The 23176-nt window shown below is 37.7% G+C and overlaps 1 protein-coding gene across 3 annotated transcripts in view; it reads left to right on the top strand.

The window, feature by feature from the left end:
- Positions 1-23176, top strand: part of Cep83 (centrosomal protein 83) — a 108296-nt gene that overhangs the window by 4893 nt on the left and 80227 nt on the right. Inside the window, exon 1 of one of the 3 annotated variants that reach the window (XM_052165534.1) lies at positions 4378-4396. The exons of the other annotated variants lie outside the window; for them this stretch is intronic. The gene's annotated coding sequence lies outside the window, so the exon portion shown is untranslated. Of the gene's footprint in view, positions 1-4377; positions 4397-23176 lie in introns of those variants that run through there. 3 annotated transcript variants of the gene reach the window in all.

Below are 23176 nucleotides of genomic sequence, written 5' to 3'. Positions count from 1 at the left end.
GTTCCTCCAAGATCTCTCTGCTTCAGTTCCCGCCTTGAGTTTTTGCCGGACTTCCTCAAGGATGGACTGTTGTTACCTGGAAGTATATATACTGAAGTAAACCAGCTGGTATGGTGGTTCTCCCCTTTACTGCCAGCACTGGGGAGAGAGGCAGGTGGATCTGTATGAGTTTGAGGCTAGTCTGGTCTACATACTGAGTTCCAGGCCAGCCAAAGCTATATAATGAGGTTGTTTCAGAAAACAACAAAGAAACAAACTCTTTGCCAAGTTATTTTGGTCAATGTTTCATCACAGCAATAGAAAAGATAGAAAAAGTCCCTTAATCTTTCTTCGTCTGTTTCTCATTTGAAAAAATAACTCTTCGAAGACTTTGAAAAATTGTATGCAACTTATATTTTTGTTGTTAATTGGCTTAATCAGTTATTTGAAAATTTATTAGACACTGGGGAAATGGAGAGTAAGGCTGGACTGTCTTAAGTGCCTTATTTTCTACTATCTTAAGCACCATATTGTCTACTGGGGAAATGGATGAAGTAATTTGTGACTTAACATAGTAAATGGTATAAGGATAAATGTGAATATATTTTTGGGCGTGTAGGAAAGAGACCTGATGTAGATCTACAAGCGGAATACACTATAATTTAGTTAAGTATAGCTTGAGGAGGAATACAGACATATTCAACTTGGATTGGAGGAAGTTAACTCAGGGAATACTATGGAAGAAAAGTTTCTGGGAGACAGGGAATCAGGAGTCACTAGCAATAATGGTAGTAAAGATCTTGGATATAACTGATAGGACTAAAAACTTGCATGCAGTGTGTAGATGAGACAGTAGTAAGGAGAAATAGTGTCAGATCTTGGAAGCCAAAGAAGTGCATTATCACATGTATCTACTGATTGAAGTTGTTACTCAAGAAATATTGACACTGTGACACTATCCGATTGTGCTAATGAAGAAATTAAGCCTCTGGTTAGCAGTAAAGCAGAGGGAAGAGTTACCAGCTACTTAGCTTTTCAGAAAAGTTACTTAATTTTGTTGTTGTTGATGTTACTGTTTTTATGTGGAAAATGTTCCTAAACAGTGTTCTTAAGTAGTTGTATGGTTTCAAAGAAGGTATACCATGATTAATGTTATGCTGCTTTCTATTCTATTTTCTGCTGTTAGAAACTCTTATGATATATGGACTTTTCTCTCCTTCCGTACTTCTAATCTTTATCTTTCAAGATCGATCAGGGGTTGGAGAGATGACGCATATATTACTCCTGTAGAGGACCTGGTTTTGATTTCCAGCACCCACATGGTTTACAACCATTAATAACTCCAGTTCCAGGGGATCTGATGCCCTCTTCTGACTGTCAGGGTCAGCATACACACGGTACACATACATACAGGCATAATGCTCTCACATATAATAAATACATATAAACTTAATATATAGTTATATATGTAAATCTAATTAAAAATTGATCAAAATTCTTGGCTTTTTTTACATGGATGATATTCCACATTTTCTATAATGAACATGTTGAAGTTTCCCTTTTTAAGATATATGTATTACTAAATATATTAAATAGATGGCATTATTATATATTATATATATATATCATATACTATATTTTATTGTAAAAAATCTTTTTATGTTCTGGATATCAAAAGAATTAGAGATCATTTGCAAAGAGTTTCTTATATTTGTGGCATGGCTTTATATCTTTTCTAGTATATATTGAAGTGCAGAAGTTTTCAATGAAGTCAGTTGATTTCTGTGTGTTCATGTGTGTACTATTCTTTGTTATACATAAAAAAATTTTTTGGAGGAGTCTATCCCTAGGTTACCAAGATTTTCTGTGTGGGTTTTCTTTTTCTCTTTCATTTACATCTAGGATCTATATTTAAATAATTATATATGTATAAGATTAAGGTTCAAGCTTTCTTCCTCTTTTTTTTTAATGTGACTGTCATATTTCCTAGCATCATTTGTTAAGAGACTATTCTTTTTCTTTAAGTTGTCTTGACATCTTTGTAAAAATATCAATTGAAGAAACAGCAATGTAAATATTTATTTTTAAACTTTGAATTCTGTTTAAGTTTTTTGTTAATAATTATGTCTATCCTTATTCTAATACCATACTCTTGAGAGCATTTCATGTTTTTTTCTATTACCACAGAAAAATTAGGGCCCTGAGATTTGTTTGAAAGGATTTTGTAGGAAAACAAAATCACTAATTTAATGAAACTGAATCTTAATCTATCAGCATGTAGTATGTATAATCTTAATCTATTAGCATGTAGTGTGTGTAAGCTTAATTAGATCTTTCATTTCTCTCAGCATTTTTTCAATTTTAGTGTAAAATCCGTGCACTTTTGTTATGGTTTTTCCTTTCTTCCTTCCTACTTGTTTATTTATTTATTTTGAGATAGTGTCTCTGTGTAGTCCTGGGTGTCCTAGAGCACTCCATTGATCAGTGGTTCTCAATCTGTAGTCCCAACTCCTTGGGGAGGGGGAGATGAAGGGGGAAGAGGTCTCCTAAGACCATATTTACATTAAAGTTCTTAACAGCAAAATTAAAGTTATGAAATAGCAATGAAAATAATTTTATGGTTGGGGTCACCACAATGTGAGGAACTATATTAAAGGGTCACAGCCTGAGCAAGGTTGGGAACCACTGCCATAGGCTATGCTGTCCTTGAACTCAAAGAGGTATCTTGAATATTTGGGATTAAAGTCATGCACCACTACACTCAGTCCATTATAGTTTTTCTAAAGAATTCATGGCTAGTATAGAAAAATATGGTCATCTCTTGCATATGGTTTTTATGTAGAGGACCAAGTCTCTGAATGAAAAGAATTACAGCTTTCTCTCCAGTCTGTTCTTCATTCACTCATACTTGCCTTAACTTATGGTACAGGTTCTTCAATAAGATGTTGCATAGAAATGTTGCAAGTGCATTGTTTCTATTGTTTAGGGAAACACACACACATTTTCACTGTTTAAACTAGTTTAGTCCCATACTTTTCCATAGATACTTTATCAAATTGAAGGATTTCCATTCTATTCTTAGTTTAAGTTGTTTTATAGTTTGTTTATGTACACACATGTGTGAGTGTGCACACTCTTGTCACAGTGCAAATGTGGAAATTTAGAAGACACCTTTGTGGAACCGTTTCTTTCTTTCCACCTTTATGTGACTTCCAGGGAGAAGGAACCTTTCACAGGTTTGTGTGACAAGCACTTTTATTTGCTGACTCTTCTTGGTGTACTTATTTAAGGTTTTTAATGTCGATGGGTGTGTGTGATTTTTCCCAGAGGGTTTTTTTTTTCACCTTCATCCAGTGAAATGATCATCTGTTTTAAAGTTTTTATTCTTTAGTATCGTTTATTAACTGACTTGAAAATTAAACTACTACTTCTGGATAAATCCAAATTGGTCTAATAAAAGATCTTTTAATTGTTGAATATAGTTTGTATTCATTTTGTTAAGGAATTTTGCATCTGTGTTTATGAGGGATATTGGGTCTGTTGATTTCTTGATAGTTTTTACCTGGCTTTGGTTTTAGGGTAACATCATATTTAGAATACTTTTTCTCTCTTATTTTCTCTGAATACTTTCCAAAGGAACTCTAATACTTCTTTGCATATTTGGTAGGTCTTACCAGTAAAACTATATGGGTCCAGGTTTTCTTTGTGGGTGAATAAAAAGGAAAAGAAAGAGCATGGCTGCTTCTAGGTGTGGTGGAGGAGAAAATTTGTTATAGATGTGTGGGAGAGCATAGGCAGAAGCAGACATATCTGCAGAATCATGCATGACCCAGAACTAAGGTGGGAGGGGGGGCAGGGGAGAAGACCAAGTATAGCAGCCAGGAGGCCAAAGGTACAAAGGAGCAAAAGAGGGAGGGTAAGCAAAATGTCTGGATTATAACTAAGAGCCTCATAGGGACAGACAGTCCAACATCTGGGCTAGACTGTTCAGGGTAGAGTTCAGGGAATGTCATTCAGTCAGTAAGGGGTAGGGACTGAAGGATGGGGGGAGAACCTAGAGGCCAGGTCTGCTTGATATGTTAAATAGGTATATCAGCCTCCTTGTTCAGGATTTGAAACTAAACAGTGGGGAGCTTTAAAATTATTCAGTCTTTTCACTTGGTGTAGGTGTAGTTAGATTTTCTTTTTAGTTTTCAGAGTTTTAAAATTTGACTATTGAGGAATTAAGTTTATGTAAGTTGTCTAAATTTGTTGACTGTATAATTTCATTTTTCTCCTCTCCCCCTCCCCTTTTGCCTTCTCTCCCCCTTAATAAAACCTTAAATAAAACCTCTTGAGACTGAAGAGATGGCATTGGGTTAAGAGAGACTGCTGTTGTTTCAGAGGATTGGAGTTTGGTTCCAACCACCCATGTCAGGTCAGTAGCTGTCACTGGGAATCTAGTGCCGCCTTGGGGACCTGCACTTGTGTACACATACTCACACATAGACATAGTTAAAAATAAATATATAACCTCCCAAATTAGTGACATTGGTACATTTTCTTTAACTTTCTTGATTTTGGTAATTTGTATATCTTGTATTTTATTATCAATTTGTCATTTAAAATAATCAACTTGGAAAAAGGTTTACTTATTTATATATTTTATGTATATGGGTGTTTAGTGTGTGCACACTAGGATGGGGCATTGGATCCCCTGGGACTGTGGTTATAGACAGTTGTGAGCTGCCATATGCATGCTGGGAATTGAACTCAAAACCTGGAAGGAAAGCCAGCAATCTCAACTGCTCAGTCATCCCTCCAGCCCCAGTACCCACCTCTTTAAAAGTTTTACTTCTTGTGAGAGACCTAAGTGAGAAACAGGCTTTAGCAGGACCAGGTCCCAGGGTGAAACACATCTGGTCAGCTGCAGCTGCTGGGAGTCACAGGCCTACTGCATTCTTTTCTGCAGCCAGGAGATGCTAAGTGCAAAGGGTACTGATCCATCCTCTCCCAAAGTCGCAGTTAATTAACATTGCTCACGAGCAGATGCCATCTGTGGGCCTGAGCCTCCCCATAAACCTCTGACCCAATCATGTAATGCCAAGGCTTGGAAAATAACACTTGTGTTTTTTTTTTCTTTAAAAACCCCTTCTTCTAGACCTCCTGGTCACCCCCCTAACCTGCTGCGTCAGGGAAGGTTTGTGTCTCGAGCTCAAGAATAAACCCTTGTGTGAATTACATAGGAGTTGAGTTCTGGTGGCCTTTGGCGTCTTGCAATCTGGGCATAACACTTGGATATGACTGTTGTGATTACATGTGTACCATGTGCATGCCTGATGTCCATGGAAGCTAGAAGAAAGTTTTGGAGATCCTGGAACTGGAGTAAAGATGAGCTGCCATGTGGGTGCTGGGAACCAAACCCAGGGCCTTGGCAAGAACAATAGGTGTTCTTAAACACTAAACTATTTCTTCATAGATATACCTCAGCTCTAGTCTTTGAAAACATTCCTTGGTAATCAGTTAAGACTTTGCATGAGCTCTATCACTGAACCACACGTGTAGATATTTAAGGTAGACTTTCAGCTAATTGTGCAGGGTGGCCTTCAGTTTGTAATTGTCCTGAGAAGTGGGATTATAGGTGCTGGTATAACAGGTTTGTGTGTGCCCTCCCTCCCCCTTACCTCTAATGTGATGTGTGAGTGTGTCAAGGGTGTGGACATGTGTGGGTGGGAGATAACTTGTCTTTTAGTGAGATCTTCACCCCTGTGTATTTCAGTCTAAATACTGTTAGCTTCATTATGTACCTTTTGAGGTATACTATATTTTGTATCATTTATTTGAAGTATGATTATAAGGGTTGGGGATATAGCTAAATTGGTAGAGTACTTGGCTAACTTGACTAAAACTCTGGGTTCAGTCTTCTGCTTTGTGGGGCGGTACATACCTGTAATCTCAGCATGGGGGATGTGGAGGCAAGAAGGTCAAATTCAAGGATATCTTAGGATATAGAACAAGCTGAAGGCCAACCTGGGCTACATGAGACCCATTCTCCAATAACAACAACAATCTCTAAAATATATCAAAATTTTTTACCTTGTGGCTGTGTGCATGCCTCAGATTTCAGCACCTGTGAAGCAGAAGCAGCCTGAGTCTAAGGCCAACCCAGTTCTATGTATTCTAGGCTAGCTAGGGCTACACAGAGAATCCTTGTCTTAAAAAGAAAAGACATTTCCTTTCACCTTGTGGATTTTTTTTCCTTTGATGTCTGTCTTAGAAGTATGTTGATTACTAATAATTGAGGATTTAAAAAATAATTTAATCCCATGCTGATTTTTCTTTTTCTAAAAAAATTATTTTATTTTATACCTGCATATGCTTATTTGTGTGTGGGTGTTGATCTCTGGAACTGGACTTAGAGACATTTGTGAACTGCCATGTGGGTGCTAGGGATCGAAGCCAGATTCTCTGGAAGAACAGCCAGTGCTCTTAACTGCAAAGCCATCTCTCCAGCCCCCTCCCATATTTCTGACTGTTGTGCGCTACTTTGTAGTACTCAGATGGCAAACTTGTTATGATCTTATGTGTGTGTTTATGTTGTGTATGTGTAGGTCAGAAATTGATGACTAGTGTCTTCCTTAATAGCTCTCTGCCATATTTTTTTTGATAGATTTTTTTTTTTTTTTTACTGAACAGGGAGTTCACTAATTTGGGTATACTATCTGTCCAGGAATCTCTAGGAATTCCTCCATTTCTGGATTACAGATGTTCATCATTCACCTGGCTTTTTATGTGGGTGCTAGGGTCCAAACTCATGTCCTCCTGCTTACATGACTAGCACTCTCTGTTTTCTCTCTTAAACTCATTTGTGGTTCAGCACATTGCACATCCTGGAGAATGCTCCTGTGTGCTCACTGAGGATGCATACTGAGTATGGTAACACACCTGTGGTCCAGCACTTAGGAAACTGAAGTGAGAGGATGGCAAACAGCAGACACGCGGAGCTGAATAATGAGTTCTCAGCCAGCCCTATTCAGTAGTGAGAGTCTCGTAAAATTTATTTGTATATTTTTTAGTGGAATAGTCTTTGGGTGGAATATTATGTCAGTTATAATCATGGTAATTAATAAGGTCAGTCAACTCCTATATTCTTAAATATTGTTTTTGTCTTACTTTGGCATTTACTGCAGTCTTTTTAATTGTCTTATTTCTCCTTTTCTTATATGTTGGGGTTCTATTAGACAAATAAACATTCATCATATGAGGTATACTGATCCTTTTGTCATTAAATATGATTAGTATAGAATATAATTAGTATTACTAATATTTCTTGTTTTATATTCTGTTTGTCTTCTATAGCTATTCTAGCTTTCTTCTGATTACTATTTGTTCGCCTTACATTTTTTTGTCCCATTTCTTTTAACCTGTTTCTGTCTTTGAATCAGAGAAATATTTCATAAACAACACATAGTTGTAGAAAAACTAAATCGGTTTAGCATTCTCTATCCTTGGAGTGGAGATTACTAATGTTTACCACAGTTGTTGATATTGTGGAGTTAGTCCATTTTCCCAAGTTTTCTATTTGTCTTGTTTTTTATTTTCCTTTCAATAAGTTTGGAATATTGTTTAGTGTGCCTTTCAAAATTTTTTTTATTGTATTTTAATAATGTTTTTTCTAGAAGTGACAATATGTATTTTATTATAGCAATCTGTTTTAGAATAAAGCTAAATTCTGTTAAATTGTACAACTTCCCTCTGATATAACTGTTTTTATACTATTGTTATACATATATATTATAGATATGCATATTATAAGTCTAACCATACAGTGTTATAGTCATTCCTTTATGTAATTTAATGCCTTTAAGTAAAATGACACACTCCACTACTGTATGTTGGCCTATTTATTTTTAAGGTTGGTTTCTTGTGTCTGTATAGCTTTGTATTCAAACAAGAATTAGCTTGGTGTGTTCAAACTGACCTGTGGGTAGCCCTGTGCATGGCAAGGGTACACTTAAATACAGTCTATTTTCAAGTCTGTCTTGGCCTTATTTTTCACTAGTATTCTTGATTCTATCTCTTCTGGATATGTGGGTGACATGTGCCTGCTCTGGTCTACATGTCTGTAGTTTTTGGTCTGTCTGGGTTAGTGGACAGTTTATCAAATCCCTGTGGTTCTCTTCATTTTCTAGACCTTTGTAAAATCTCTAGTTGGTTCTTTGCTTGCCCTAAAGAGGCTGTGGGAACTACTGTCCATCTCTGCTTGACACAGAGATCTCCACATTAATTGACGATGCATCAAAAAACAGATTACCTTCAAATAACGCTGCAAGTGTTTTGACTGTTCATAGTCTGAACTCCTTCACTGATGTGTCAGTGAACGGCAGTGGGAACAGTCACATGGAAGAATACTGTGGACTGATCCATACCAGTTGTTTTCATGATTGACTAGTCAGACTGTGTGGTAAGCCTTTGGTTGGGTTCCAGACACTGAAATGGCTGGGCTTTGGCTGCTTTTGTGTAAAGGATTTGTAGCTTTATTCCATTATGTTGGAAGTAGGAAAGCTGTGTAGCTATGACTGAAATTCTTTTCTTCTCTGTACTTACTTTATATCACTCCTGATTCTTTCAACAGTGTTAGATATTTATTAGTTACTTAAAATATGTGTTGAGTTAGTGTCTTGATTTTTCTCAACTATCAGTTGGATTGTGTTTCTTGCATTTGTTTCTTTTGTAATTTTTTTAAAAATTAAAATATAGTCACGCTATCTCCTTCTTTTTTCCTCTTTCCCTTCCAGGCCTGCCTGTGTAACCTTCCCCTCCTCGTTCCATCTCAAAATCATGGGCTCGGTTTCTTTGTTGCTTTTACATATGTTTCTTGGATTTTTATATAAATATAACATGTTATCCTATTTTTATCTGAATATGTTTTTACTGCATAATTATTTTGACATTTATGCACTTATTTTCCTGAATGATATCCCATTATACAAATAATACAATTTGTTTGTCTAGTCACCTCATGATGGATTTGTATTTAACTCTCAAAACTGTTCTAAACAGTTGTGTAATTTTTTTTATAGGAATGTATGCTTTCATTTCTTAAGTGTGAATACCTATAAATGTATGGGCAGGATTATATAGTAAGAATAGGATAAGTGTTCATGTATGCATGTGCACATGTGTGTGTGTGTGTGTTCATGTGTGCATGTATGTGAATATGTGGTGAGACTAGAGACCAACTTCTGTTGTCATCTCTTAAGGAGCCATTCCCATTGTTTCTAAAGATAGTTTTTTCTCATTCACTATATAGTGAATTCATATAGGATTATATTTTGGTGTTATAGGTAAAAAAAAAACAAACTTTATTTTGAGTCCATTTTTTTGTGTGAATGAGTTTAAGTTACATATCAAACAAAAGTTAAAGAATAAATAGCAATTATTAGAGAGAATGAGCAGATAGGTAGTAAGACATCCAATGGGCACTCAGTGTCCCACAGAGGTGACTGGAGTAGCCTGATCCACAGATCAAACCGAAGGGAACAGCATTAAATTGGGGACCTACAATCATACACTAGAAACTGACAGGAAGGCCATGGTTGAGTACATGGGCAGAGCAGACCTTCCCCTTTGCCACGGCTTCCAAACACAACAGGTATCAGATCTAGAACATCATCAAATGGGGTACTTATAAATACATCCACAGAGATCACCTGGGGAAACTGAGGGAATCCTGGGGGTCTTTCTTGACCTCTCTATGGATGAGCTTTCCATGGCGGAACTTGGAGCTTTCTGTTCCCACTACGATGTCTTTTAAAAAAAAATTGCTAGGTGTAAAGTATTTTATTTGTTTGGAAGTGTGGCAGGCAGCATTATGAAAAGGATGATCAGATCAATAGATGAGGTCTGGCAAGATGACTTAGCAGGTACAAGTATTGGACATCCAAGCCTGACCACCAGAGTGTGATCCTGGAACTCACATGAAAAGTTGGCTGTGGTGGGCATCTGCAGTCCCAGCACTCACTCACTCCTATGGGAAATGAAGGGTGCACGTGAGGATTGCCCGGACACTGCAGACTAGATAGATTAGCCAGGGTGCACAGTGCAAAAGCAGAAACTGGAGAGGGAGGCCTTGCCACAAAGTGGAAGGCAGGAACAAACTGCTGGCTGTACACATGCGCCCTGTACTTAAGGAAAGGGTGGATACTTTCAAAAATCACCAGATGAAGAGGAATCAGCAGTAGTGATACTTTGCTGCAAATAGGAGTTGAGGATAAGTTATGTGCTACAAAATGAGAGACTGATTTTTAACAGAAAATTTGAAGGTAGTGAGTTGATGGGGAGCAAATTTTCTTTTTTTATTCATTCTAGGTTCATGACAGAGACCTTCCCTCCATACCAAAAGGGACCATAATAAGTCAAGAACATTCAGATTTGCCCTTTTATGATTCTATGGAATTGAACCTAGAGCTTCATACATGGTAGGCAAGAAGTGCAGCACTAAGCTGTAGCCCCCAAGCCCAATGCACCTTTTCTGTGGCATGGAACCTTGAGAAATGAAGAGTGAAATTAAACAGGGAAACCATATGTTTATGGAGTTAAGCAGAAGTGTGGTTGAGGGACAAGGTCTATTCTAAAGGCTGGAACCAGGAGGGACTTAGCAAGGTTAGTTAGCTCAGGGTCTTCTTGACGCCTGCCTCCTCATTCTTCCATCCAGGAATAGGCAGGCTCCCTGCTGAATGCGGTCTTACGAGGACCCACTTACAGGACTATATCACCTAAGCCTTTCCAAACAGCACCACCCACTGTGAACCAATGGATGGGATACCCAAGGTCATGGAGACATTTCTCTTTCAAACCACAATCCCAGAGAGTGTGGGAAAAACAGGAGTGAGTCATATACCTCTTGCCTTCTGCTGTTTCCTAGTGTCAAAGTACAGGATTTTGCAGTAGTGAGTTACCGAGTTCCATCATTAAGCTTCCTTTGTAGATGGACCATGTGAATTGAGCTGGAGGCATGTACTAAAGAGACATTTAGGAGCTTGGGTGTATACTTGTGACTCAAACAGGCAGGAATGAGCTCTGAGGGGTGGTTGAGCTTTTCTTATGGGGATGGTACTATGGATGAGATCCTTGGCGTGGTGAGTGAGGTGAGGGAAAACATGAGAGAGAGAGAGAGACAGGGAGAGAGAGAGAGAGAGAGAGAGAGAGAGAGAGAGAGAGAGAGAGAGAGAGAGAGAGAGAGAGATGGGTCAGAGAAATGGGAGCTGATTGTGACATACAGCTGCAGAAAGAAGAGAAAATTTAAAACATTGATAAAATGTGTGCATACAAAAATTAAATAAGTTTTTGCCTCCTAGTACTTAGCATATTTTATTTTTATTTTTGGTCTTTGAAGCTAGGTCTCATTATGCAGACCAGGCTGGCTTTGAACTCAGATCTACCTGTCTGTGCCTCTGGAGTATTGGGATTAAAGGTGTTATGCCACCATGCCCAGCCCCTTAGTCTATTTTAAAACCGTAAATACTGCATGAACGATCATGTAAATTACCCTCTTAATTATTGGTTCAAACAAGATTGAAATGCTTTCATATTTTAAAGACACAGTGTTTTTAATATGTTACTATGTTAATGTAAAGATATTACTAATGTTAGAATTTTTGGCCAGAATTATAAAAATGATTTTTTGCATCATTTAAAAAATTTAATTCTGCATTGTCAAGTGCAGAGTTTTGCATTTATAGTGTTATAAAGTACTTGCTCTGTTTACTTCATATTACGACTTCTTTAGAACTTTTGCCTTTCAAGTTTCCAAAAGGCTATTGTATATGGCCAAACCACCTCAGTTCTATGGTCTTGGTATTATTGCTTATTTTCTAAACCATCCTTATGTATTTCTGTTGTAAAATTTGTTTAATTTGAAAAGTTTTACCACAAGGTGTCATTGTAACATATAAAAAAATTTCCTTGTAAACACGTGTAACATCAATTGTACAATTTTTTATTTCTTTGTTTTAAAAAATATTTTTTAAATCTATTACCTTTTAGATTTTAAGATATATACATGTGTGGGTTTTTTTTTTTTTTTTTGTAAGAAAAGGAAGAATAAAGTAGATCATGTTCTTGGGTTGTTACATTTTTGCACAAACATATGCTTTCCACCCACAAATTTCTGAAGAGTGTTGCTATAGAGATGGTTTGTTTGAAGGAAAGAATAAGGAGAAACAGCAGCAGGTGGACAGTTAAGGACCAAAATCCACATTTTCAAATCCTTTTTCCTGACAGAGCCAGCTTTAGAGTTCACCTTTCTTCCTATGAAATTCCTTTGGAAGAAAGGTGGATTCTGAGTATTTTACTGTGGTGTTATTTACAGTTAACCAAAATGCTTTTGCAGAACTTATTATGCCTGATTTTTAGTATTTTTTTATTTGTGTGTTGAGTAGGCGTGTGTGTGTGTGTGTGTGTGTGTGTGTGTGTGTGTGTGTCTGTCTGTCTGTCTGTCTGTCTTGTCTGCCTGTCCATGCAGTCTGTACGCATGTGTCTGCACGTCTGTCTGGAGGTTAGACTGACATCAGGTAGCGTCTACCTTAGTTTTTGAAGCAGAGTCTCACAGCGTGGAGCTCATTGATTCACAGGCTGGCCAGCAAGTCCTAGGAATTCTCCTGTCTCTGCCTCCCCAGGTCTGAGAGTACTGGCAAATGCTACCACTCCCAGCTTTTTATGTGAGGGCAGGCTTTACTAACTATGCCATCTCTTGTAGGCTTAAGTTTTTCAATGACCTACTTTTAATGATGGTTCTTAAATGCTTTAACCTCCACCAGAGGTAGTGGAAAAGAAAGTTTATTAGGATACCGGGAAAGTGGACCTGTTTAGAAATTGTTCTTTGGAGCAAATCCTATCTGCTTTGTCAGGTAAGAAGCAGTTTAGTTCACCGGTCAGCAGTGGCAGCTTGATCCACTCGCAAACACTTCACGAATATTCCAGCAGTATAGTTTGGTAGTATTGGGATAGCAAACACGAATCATCAGCAGTGGCAGGACCTAGCAGAGACAGCAAGGCCTCAGTCGAATTGGCATGGTTGCCAGGAGTAGTTCATTGCCACACCTCTCTCAATGAAGCAGAGACCAAGAAGTGTTGCAAAGCTATGCAAGCAAGCCAGGCCCCAGTCACTGCCTGTTGAGTCCTATTTATACTCCCTCCAAATATCATGGGTCCTCCACAAGTCTTGCCTTAGCAAAACTCCATGTGAGTCTGTATCAGCTGACATCACTCTGCCAATTGGCCCGTCTGTGGGAGTGACAAGAAGCCATAGGAACCTCTTGAAAAGTTTTTTGGTGTGTTTCTATGGAGTCATGACAAATGGAGCTCAACAGTGCATGTAATGTGTGTATCATTATTGAAGAATCCTTTATCACATGTTCTTTCATGTGCTTGCTTTAGCAAAACATCCTTTCACCTGTGTCTGCTTCAGCAAAACATTCCTCCATGTGTCTGCTTCAGCAAAACACTGCATGACACAACTGACTTTCCAAAGGACCCTTAAGTTTTCACTTAGTCTCTTAACATTAAAATGAGATTTTATTATGTTTGAGGAAAAGGGTGTCAATTTCTGTTAGCTCCTTTCCCTCTGTCTCCATATATGAGACTATTTTCTGAACTGCTTCTTCATGTTATCACAGGTCAGGCCCTCATCATTTTTCTGTACATTTGTGTTCTTTCTCTTTTATTCCTTCTGGTTCCTTAATTTGGAAAGACTTCCACATGTGGAAATTTCTTTCCTAATTATTTTTTTCTGGAGTACAAATCTGAATTTACCCTCATCTATCTGCAGCTTAAAGTCTTCTAGTGACTCTCTAATAATCGACAGTAATATGTGATTCTTTGCACATAATCCATATGGCTTTGCCCTACCTGTCCTGGCACCAGCCACACTGATGTTTATCTCTTTCATTTCTGTGTTTTGTACCTTGATTTTTTTTTCATTTCTACCTTGGTTTTAGTTGTGAATTATTTTTGGGAGGTGTCTTCGATAAATATGGTTCTTCCCTCTCTACCCTCATACTACCTACACATATGTTTATTATTTTAAGGCTTTCTGAATTAATGTTTTGAAAAGTCAACATATGCAAATGGTGGTTTTTAACAGTCCAAAGCTGATTTGATGGTATATTTTCTTTCATCTTGGTTAGTCTGCAGTTGCTGTTAATGTGTTTTGATGGTTTGAATGAGAATGGCCCCCCAAGACCCTCATATGTTTAAATACATGGTCCCCAGTTAGTGGAACTGTTTGGGGAAGTTAGGAGGAATGGTCTTGTTGAAGAGGTGAGTTGCTGGGGCTGCGAGGTTTGAAAAGCCCTCACCATTCCCATGTAGCTTTCTTTGCCTTCTACTTTTGGGTAAGGCTGTGAGCTCACAGCTACGGTTTCAGTTTGTGCCTACTGGCTGCTGCCATACTCACTGCCAGGATTGTCATAGGCTCACCCTCTGCAATCGTCCGCCCCAGTAAACCCTGCCATAAGCTGCCTTCATCATGGGGGTCTTCTCAAAGCAAGAAACCTCGATGTGTATATTTGTTAGCTTCCTGTCTTGATTAAAAACAGACAAACAAACAAACCAGAGACAATTAGCTTTCAAAGAGAGAAGCTTTATTTTGGGTTGTAGTTTGGAGTTTCTAGGCTACAGTTGGGCAGATATACTTGAACCTTTGTCCGATGACAGTGATGGGTAGTGGGTGATATAGCAAGTGTTGTGTCTAAGAAGCCAAGGAGAGAAGGGCCTGGAATTGTCTAATTCTCTGTAGCAGATGCCCCAGATGACCCAAGGAATGAAGGGACAGTAGGTAGTCTTTGTGTTCCAGCCACATGGCGTAGAACTGAACAAAGGACTTTGTACCTCTCAGTACTTCTGCCCTGGAAGGTCCTTTACCACAGTCACCTTTTGGGGACATTTAACATCTAAACTGGAGCTAACATGTTTGTTTCACTGACCACTGTTGCTTCTTTGAGGACTAGGTGCTCTTTTAATTTATCTTTACCCAACAAAATGTCTGGCATAAAATAAGCACTTAAGAAGTGATCTGTAGTCTTGCGACCATGGCCCGCCCTTCTGAGGAGCTGGCTAGAGTTGACAGTCTGCATTGGTATATCCCTCAAGCTTTTGTTACAAGACCAGTCGGTTCCTGTGGTGGTGTCATGAACTAAGGACTGCTTGATTAATGTGTTCTGAAAAAGGTAAACAGTTTTTGTTTTAGTTCACCTTTCTATTGAAGATGACTTTTACCTCATTTATGGCTATCTAGTTTTTAAAATATTTGATAATTCTAAAAGATGTTTATGTCAATTTCAGTACAAATATAAATTTTCATTGTAAAGTTTTCAAGCTGTGTTGTATAGCTCCGGTAATATTACATTAGGATTTATTTAAAGAATGTATTTCAGGATACGTTGGATCATTGGATAACATTGTGTGTATGAGTCATGTGGCGTGACTCTGACAGACAGGACTATAACACACACACCAAAGGTACTGCTGGCTCATAATTTCCCATGTCGTATGTCACAGAGCCGATACTGAGAAACCATGACATGAAGTGTGTTTTTGTTAAGAGTTATCTTTGCATTTTAAATCACAATGTTAGATTTATAATTTATTACAAATAAGTTTTTGAAATTAGCTGGTTACAGTATCTTACCAGAGTTAAGTTGTACAGCAGTAGAAAGTGTGATTGTAAGAAAATAATAACATTGTAATTTAGTGTTTGGTGGGTGATTGCTAACCACTCAAATACATATCTTCTTCCTTTCCTCTTTCCCTGACTTCCCCTGTTTTTCTCTAAATCATAATTATTGAGCTTGGAATGTTGCCAGGGCTCTGAAGGGTCTGCTCCCAGCTGCACTTCAGGTTCTGGCAAAGTGTCAAAATGTGACATTTATTCACTTTACAAAACATTGGATGGCTAGCCAACAGCCTGTAGAGTGCCTAGTGCACAGTTGTCTTTGGATTTTGAATAAATTTCTAATTTCTGTTTATAAGTGAAGTAAATGCCTGATGAAGGTTATCACTAGACTTTTTAATATTTTGAAAAACAACAAAAACAACATTCACTTTGGGGGAATGAAATATTTAAAGTATTGTTTTGAAATTTTCAAAGGCATAGAGCATGTGCTTTTTAATGAAATGTGTTTGGAAGCTTTCCATGAGCATCAGCAGCTGTGCTTTTTGAATGTCTTGAATTGCCACACTTTTGGGCAGACATTGTACTATTTTATTCACTGCTTTAAAAAATTGAATGCCTGTATAGGAGAAGATGTAATATGTAGGTTTATAGATCTGGGGACAGTCACAAGGATGTGTGTGTGTGGTCCTCGTTTATGTCATTGATATAGTTGTAAAGAAGGGACAGGAAGTGTTTGGTTAGAAGCTGGTACGAGTAGAACTGCCGTCCTTTCAGAGACATCCTGTAGAGACTACATCACTAAGAGGCTCACTAAGAGGCTTTACTTTTTCTGGTTATAGCTTAAATTATATGTTTATTTTAAAAGAATCTTTAAAAAATTTTTAATCTTATGTGTATGAATGTTGCCTGCATGTATGTATTGTGAACTATGAGTGTGTTGCCTGCAGTGGCCAGAAGAGGGCACTGGGTTTCCTAGAGCTGGAGTTGGACATGATTGTTAGCCATCATGTGAGGGCTGGAAGCTGAATCTGAGTCTTCTATAAAAACAACTTGCAGTGTGTGATCTTAACTGCTAGGCCCTCTCTCCAGCTTCTGAATTATGTACTTCAAACATTTGCATTATGGATATATTTAGCTGGTAAACTCTTTATTATAGATGACTGTGCATGCATGTGTGTCTGTTTTGAGTGTCTAATAAATGGACAGGTATCTGAGTTACTGGTTGAAATTAAAGATATATGACTAATCAATTTAAAATTATAGTACAGATTTTTAGTTTTGATAAAAAAAGTTAGAAATTAATAGGAAGTTGGTGTTTTAGTGATCTGTGTTGGAACACAGTCCATGAATAAAGCTGTGTGAGGAGAGTCTGAGAGCTTGCAAGAAAACTCCAAGTAAACAAGAAAGTTTTGTAACCTCTGACCCACCATAACATAGGTTGCTCTTGGAATGTGCTTCTGCTTTCCTCCCAGGTGTCATAAATAGGAGTGGGTTTATCTATCATCTTATCTAGTATTCAGAACGATGTTTCCAAATATGACTTGTTCTTGTGATTGTGTACAGCCTAAACTCACGTGACCTGGCCCTTGTGACCATATACAGCTTGTATACAACTCAACTGAACTTTGCTCCTAATGACTTTGTGTAACCCTCAGAATATAGACTGTCTGATGTCTTCACTGAAGATGGCTATCGCATGAGACTTTAGTAAGCCACAGTTATAGGCTTTACTCTCCCAGGTTCATGCAGCCAACTAAAGTGGTCACAACTTACTTGTACTTGTTATGCAAATTACTCTATTAAAAATACTCCAGATTTTATTCCTTTTTGGTTTTAGAGACAAGACCTATGAAATGAGATTGTTGCCAGAACCCTAGGCGAGAATCTTTTCTTTGCATCTTTCAGCTTTTATGGCTCCAGACATTTCTTGTTATATGACTAACCTTTGTTTCATCTTCTGCAGCCTCAAACTCTCTCTCTCAAAAGGTACACGATGCCTGGCAGTGGTGGCACATATCTTTAATCCTAGCACTAGGGAGGCAGAAGCAGGCAGAAGCAGGCAGATCTCTGGTCTATTGGAGAAACCTTGCCATGAATGAATGAATGAATGAATGAATGAATATGATTATATTTAAGATCTACCCATATAATCTAGGGTTATTTTATCCTGTTTGAATATTTAATTACATATTCATAGCATCCAGACATTAGATAACTTTTGGGGAACTAGCATTCAGTTCACAAATAGTCTGGAAGCAACAGGTTCAGAATATAGATGAGAAAAATTAATTGAGACTAAATTGACATTGAATGGGTGGCCGTACCATTTGTTTACTTTGTGGTTTTACCATCTTAATATAGACTTCTGGTTGTTGTAGGTGTTGAGAGGATACATAGATAGATAGATAGATAGATAGATAGATAGATAGATAGATGTTCCTTGCCATGGACAAAGTGAAACTACATGTTATATCTACTAATAATCTAGTATTCATAAAATTAAATATATTTGGTAGAGTTAGTATTTTACTGAAGAAGTAATACATCACTTACCTTTTGTATTTTCTTCTCTTGAGAGAGTTTCAGTGTGTTGCTTGGGCTGGCTTCCAGCCTGGACTCATGGAGATGATGATGTTCCTTCTGCCTCAGCCTGCTGCATGCAGGGATTCCTGACTCACTCTACTGCTTTATAGTGACTTCACTAGATCAGATAGAGTGATGAGAAAGGCTTTCTTGGAAGTGAAGTTAGTACTTGCAAATGAATGGGAAATGTGTGCTTATGTATGTCATTAATGTACTGAGAAATTTTAAATTTGGGGTTTTACCTCCTAAAATATACTTAGCTAGTGCTCATTTTACCATTTATTTTTTGCTTTGTTCTTAAAACAAAGATCCTTTCATAGATTTAAGAGATTTATGATAGGCTATTAAATATGTAAAAAAGTACTTAAAGGAACTTCAGATTAAAACTACAATGAGATAGATAATGCTTTATACTCCCTAAAATGGCTAAAATTAGATTTGCAGCCCCAACTGTTGGCAAAAGTGTAAGGAAGCAGAACTTGCTCTCATATGCTGTTGGTTGAATAGAAAATGGCACAACTACCTTAGGAAAGGGTTTGTTAGTTTTTTAAATATAAAATTCAACATATGCACATAATAACTATCCCTACATTTCCCCATCCGAACAGAAAACAATCTGAAGAATGTGCTTGATCTGTTATTCACCAAGAATTTTGGTTACATTTTTTTCCCTTAGACTATAAATTTGTCAGTTTTTCCGTATGGCTCTGACAAGCTCTGCTTATGTATTTAGTGGCCATAATAAGCATATTTAAATTTAAAATGATTACCTCTTTCTGGTGCATTTAACCCTTATCATTTTGGATGGCCCTCATTATTTCTCGTGCGATGTTTTGTTTTCTTTTGTTTTTGGAGGGAGGGGATTTAAAAATTGATGTTACCTGGTAATATAGATTTATCATCTGTCTTTTAATTACAATTAATCGAAATTAATAATTTTGCAATATTTTCCCCTTTTCCTTTCAACTCTTCTTTGCCCTTATGGTTAAACAAAAAGGTTCATATAAAGGAACATATGGTTAAATTATATATAATTTTTAAAAATTGTCTTTATTTCAAACATTATTCTGCATATGTTAGTGAAATTGGTTTAACTCTGCTGTTTCACAATCTCTGGTTTTCTCCTTCTCCTCTTAGGCCATTCATTGTTAATGCGTGGGGGTCAGGGGTGGAAGCGTAGACTGTACATAGCGATATGTATAGGTGTTTGCCTTTCACAACTCAGCCAGGTACTGGTAGATATCAGTAGGTGGAGATGAGAATGCTGCTAAATGCTATATAGATAAGCAGCATAGTCCCCAGCAACCAAAAATTGTATTCTTTTTTATAGCAGTAATGCTGAAGTTGTAAAACCCTGTTTTAGATAAGTTCTTTAAAATTTTCCATATAGCACTTTTAATGTTCATACTAGAGAAGAATTTGGGAGCCTTTTATTATAAAGAATTAAGAAATAGAAAGTATTTTAGGCTCCTGGACTACGCATGATTTCTGTCATATATTCCTTATCCCACTTCTCTTTTATTAAGCTGTCTTTAAACATTATTATTTAGCTATTTATTTAAATGCAGGTTCTCAATATATACTCCTGGCTGGCCTGGAACTCATGTTGATCAGACTTGCTTCAAACTCCTAGAGATCTGCCTGTCTTCTCCTGTGTGCTGGAGTTAAAGGTGTGTGCCACCATGGCTAGCTCACTAAACTATTTTTTTACAGATGTTTTTGGTAAATAGTAAATTAATTACAAGTACAAGTTTTCCACATACTTCATCTTCCAACAAATACAACTTCTATTGGCAGTGCAACTAAATAAGCCTACCTTGGCACATCATTGCTATCCAAAGTCCTACATTTACAGTAAGGTTCGCTCTTGTTGTGATAGTGTTCTGTACATTTTGTCAATTGTTTATAAGTATGTATCAGCCATCGTAGTATCATAGGCAAGTTTTACTACTTTAAAATTCTTCTGCATACTCCCAGTCCGTTCTCACTCTTGACAACTACTGATCGTGACTCTACTCCCTGAATGTTAAATAGTTGGAACTTCACAGAAACTCTTCAGACTGGGTCAGTTTCACTTAGCAATATGCACTTAGGCTTTCTCCATTTTTTTTTCTTATAGCTTGCTAGCTTATTCCTTATTAAGTGCTGAATTTGTGTGTTGAAGCTACATTTTATCCATTCACTTATGGAAGAATATCCTTATTTACTTCCTGATTTTGGCAATTAAAAATAAAAGTGCTATAAAGATGTATGTACAGGTTTTTTTTTTTAAATGAAGTGTGATTTTAATCATATGATTAAATAGAGGGAATGATGGGTATATCTTATAATGAGTATGTTTAATTTTCTGAGAATGATGTATCTTCCAGACTCGCTTACCTACATTTTATTTAGAAGTGTGCTTAATTTCCAAATTGTCCAGCTATCTTTCTCTTGTTGATTATTTGTATAATTCCTTCCTGAAATTAAGAACCAACACTGTATGATTGATTGATTACTATTCTTTTTAATTTATTGTGATTTGGTGCTAGAATGTGGTTTCTTTCTTCTTTTTTGGGGGGAGTATGGGGGGAGTGTGGGACAGGGTCTATGTAGCCTCGACTGTCTTAGAACTCACTATGTAGATCAGGCTGGCCTCCAACTCACAGTAATCCTCCTGCTTTTACCTCCTGAATGCTGGGATTAAAGGTGTGAGCCTCTATGCCCAGCTAGAATTTGGTTCTTAATGAATATTCCATGTAAGCTTGAGAAGAATATATGTTCTGTGGTTGAATAAAGTGGTGTATAATATCCATTCTATTCAGTATGTGAGCATATCTACATGTGCAAAATGCACATTTTCTGTTTTAAAAAAAAACTTTATTGATTTTTTGTGAATTTTACATCAATCACCCCATCCTACTCATTTCCCTGTCCCTTCATAATGTATTCTCCACCCTTGCAACCTCCCCCCAAATCAAATCAAATCAAATCAAATCAAATCAAATCAAATAAATCATTTTGTGGACGCTGTAGTATGTCACACAGTATACCTTTTTGTCTACACATCTTTACTTGCAGATGTTCACTGGCTACTCTTCCTGGATATCCTATTGTTGCCTTGTATCATGGAGATATCCTGCGGCTTTGTCTGTGCAGGACTGGCCCTTTCTTGTGTTCCAGCAGATCAGAGATGGGGTAGATGCTGGGGTGGGCCAACCGAAAACCCTGGATCTGTGCCTGGGAGGTAGCTGAATAGGTCAGCTCCTAGCTCTCCTGTTTCCATCCCAGCAGGGTGAGTTCTCCAGCAATGCCTAGGCTAGCTCACCCAATGCTCATCCAGTGCTGCAGCCAGCAGGGGTGGGGCCTGCTCTCTAGAGAGTGCTGGCTGCCAAGTGGAGGGGCACAGTGGCTCAGACGTCAGTCCAGACCAGACATTTGCTTAGCTTTTGGTGGTAACTTGGCCACAGACATCAACACAGACCTGCAGTACATTAGGACCATGGACCCAGATGTGCCCCCCTTGGTGGCAGCTGGCACCAAGACCTCACCATGACCTCCTCTTATCTCCCTATTCCTCACTGCCATCAAGTGTCCAGTTTCTCCTTTCCACAGTCTATGAACCCCCTGGCTTCTCTTTCTCTTCCGTCTCCCTGCGTTCCATCTTTCCTATCCCTCCATCACACATTCTGCATCATAGTGGCACTCACAGTAGGCTCTTGATGTCTGTCTTTCAACTTCCCCAGGACCGAGTTACGAATTCACATTTCTGTGTAAGTATATGAGTACACAACAAATATTTCTAGTGTAGGTAAATACTACAATGATATAAGTTACTTCATTATTATAAGCTATGTTACATACTTTATAAGGATGGGGAAGGGGAAAGAGTTCTATAGTTATATGATTCACATCAGACTTTTGATGAACTATATTCCTAAGCTAGAAATGTTGCGAGTGACATTCAGTCTCCTGCATTGTTCCTCATATGGGAGAGGATGGCTGGAGAGTGCTAGATTTTACTGCTGTTCTTCTGTGAGGTCATAGGCTCTGTTAACGCCCCCACAGAGTGGGCTGCAAGTTAAACTGATTTTCCTTTGCTGTGAAGGTAGAATGCTACTGTCTATTTCAGAGTGCTTCTGTGTCCCTTCTCTTTGTCATAACACCTTCCTCTAATATTTATTTTGAGAACTCAGTTGGTTTCAGGAGGTAAAACACAAGAAAGTATGAGAACTGCCTAAAACTGGATCCTCCTGGAGCTTTTAAATTTTGACAACTGCCTGCATCTGGCTTTCAGCGTTGGTTATTTGCACTTGAGATCCTCCCGTCTTTGCCTGGAAACACTCCTCCATGTCCATTTCTGCTCTAGTGTACTGTTACTGACTTTTCCTATCAGCCTCTCCAGTTTTATGCGTGGTTTACTTTGTGACCTCATCTCTTACCTGAATTCAAGAAGAGGTTTTGATTTTTCTCACACACACACACACACACACACACACACACACACACAATGATCTGGAGAAAAATTAATGATGTTAAAGGGATAGTTATTTCAATTTTATTTTCTTATAGCAAAACACTTTCTCATCATTTTTAACTTGTTTATTCAGTAGACATTTAGTTATTGTAGTAGTAGTTAATGCTGGATCAGTATTGGGGGCATGGATGAAGTGATTTGTTCTTAGCAAAAGTATGTGTCACACATAGAAACCCTCAATATTTGTGTGCTGATTGACTTTTCCCATTTGAACCTACTGCCCCAGTACAGTTTTCCATGTGTCAGAAGACCTTTTACAGCATGAATTACAGACATGATTATTATTAAAAGTCATTTTGTGAAAACTGTCATTTTTCTCTAGACACTTTCCAAATTCTATATACATTCCTTCTTAATTATTGGAGTATATATCTTATACTAGGATCTAGCCTTGAACAGTTTCCACATTAACTTTTAGAAACAGCTTAATTTGTGAATCAAAG

This window comes from Apodemus sylvaticus, chromosome 20, assembly GCF_947179515.1.
Source record: "Apodemus sylvaticus chromosome 20, mApoSyl1.1, whole genome shotgun sequence".
Taxonomy (NCBI): Eukaryota; Metazoa; Chordata; class Mammalia; order Rodentia; family Muridae; genus Apodemus; species Apodemus sylvaticus.
This window is presented reverse-complemented; position numbering and strand designations above follow the sequence as displayed.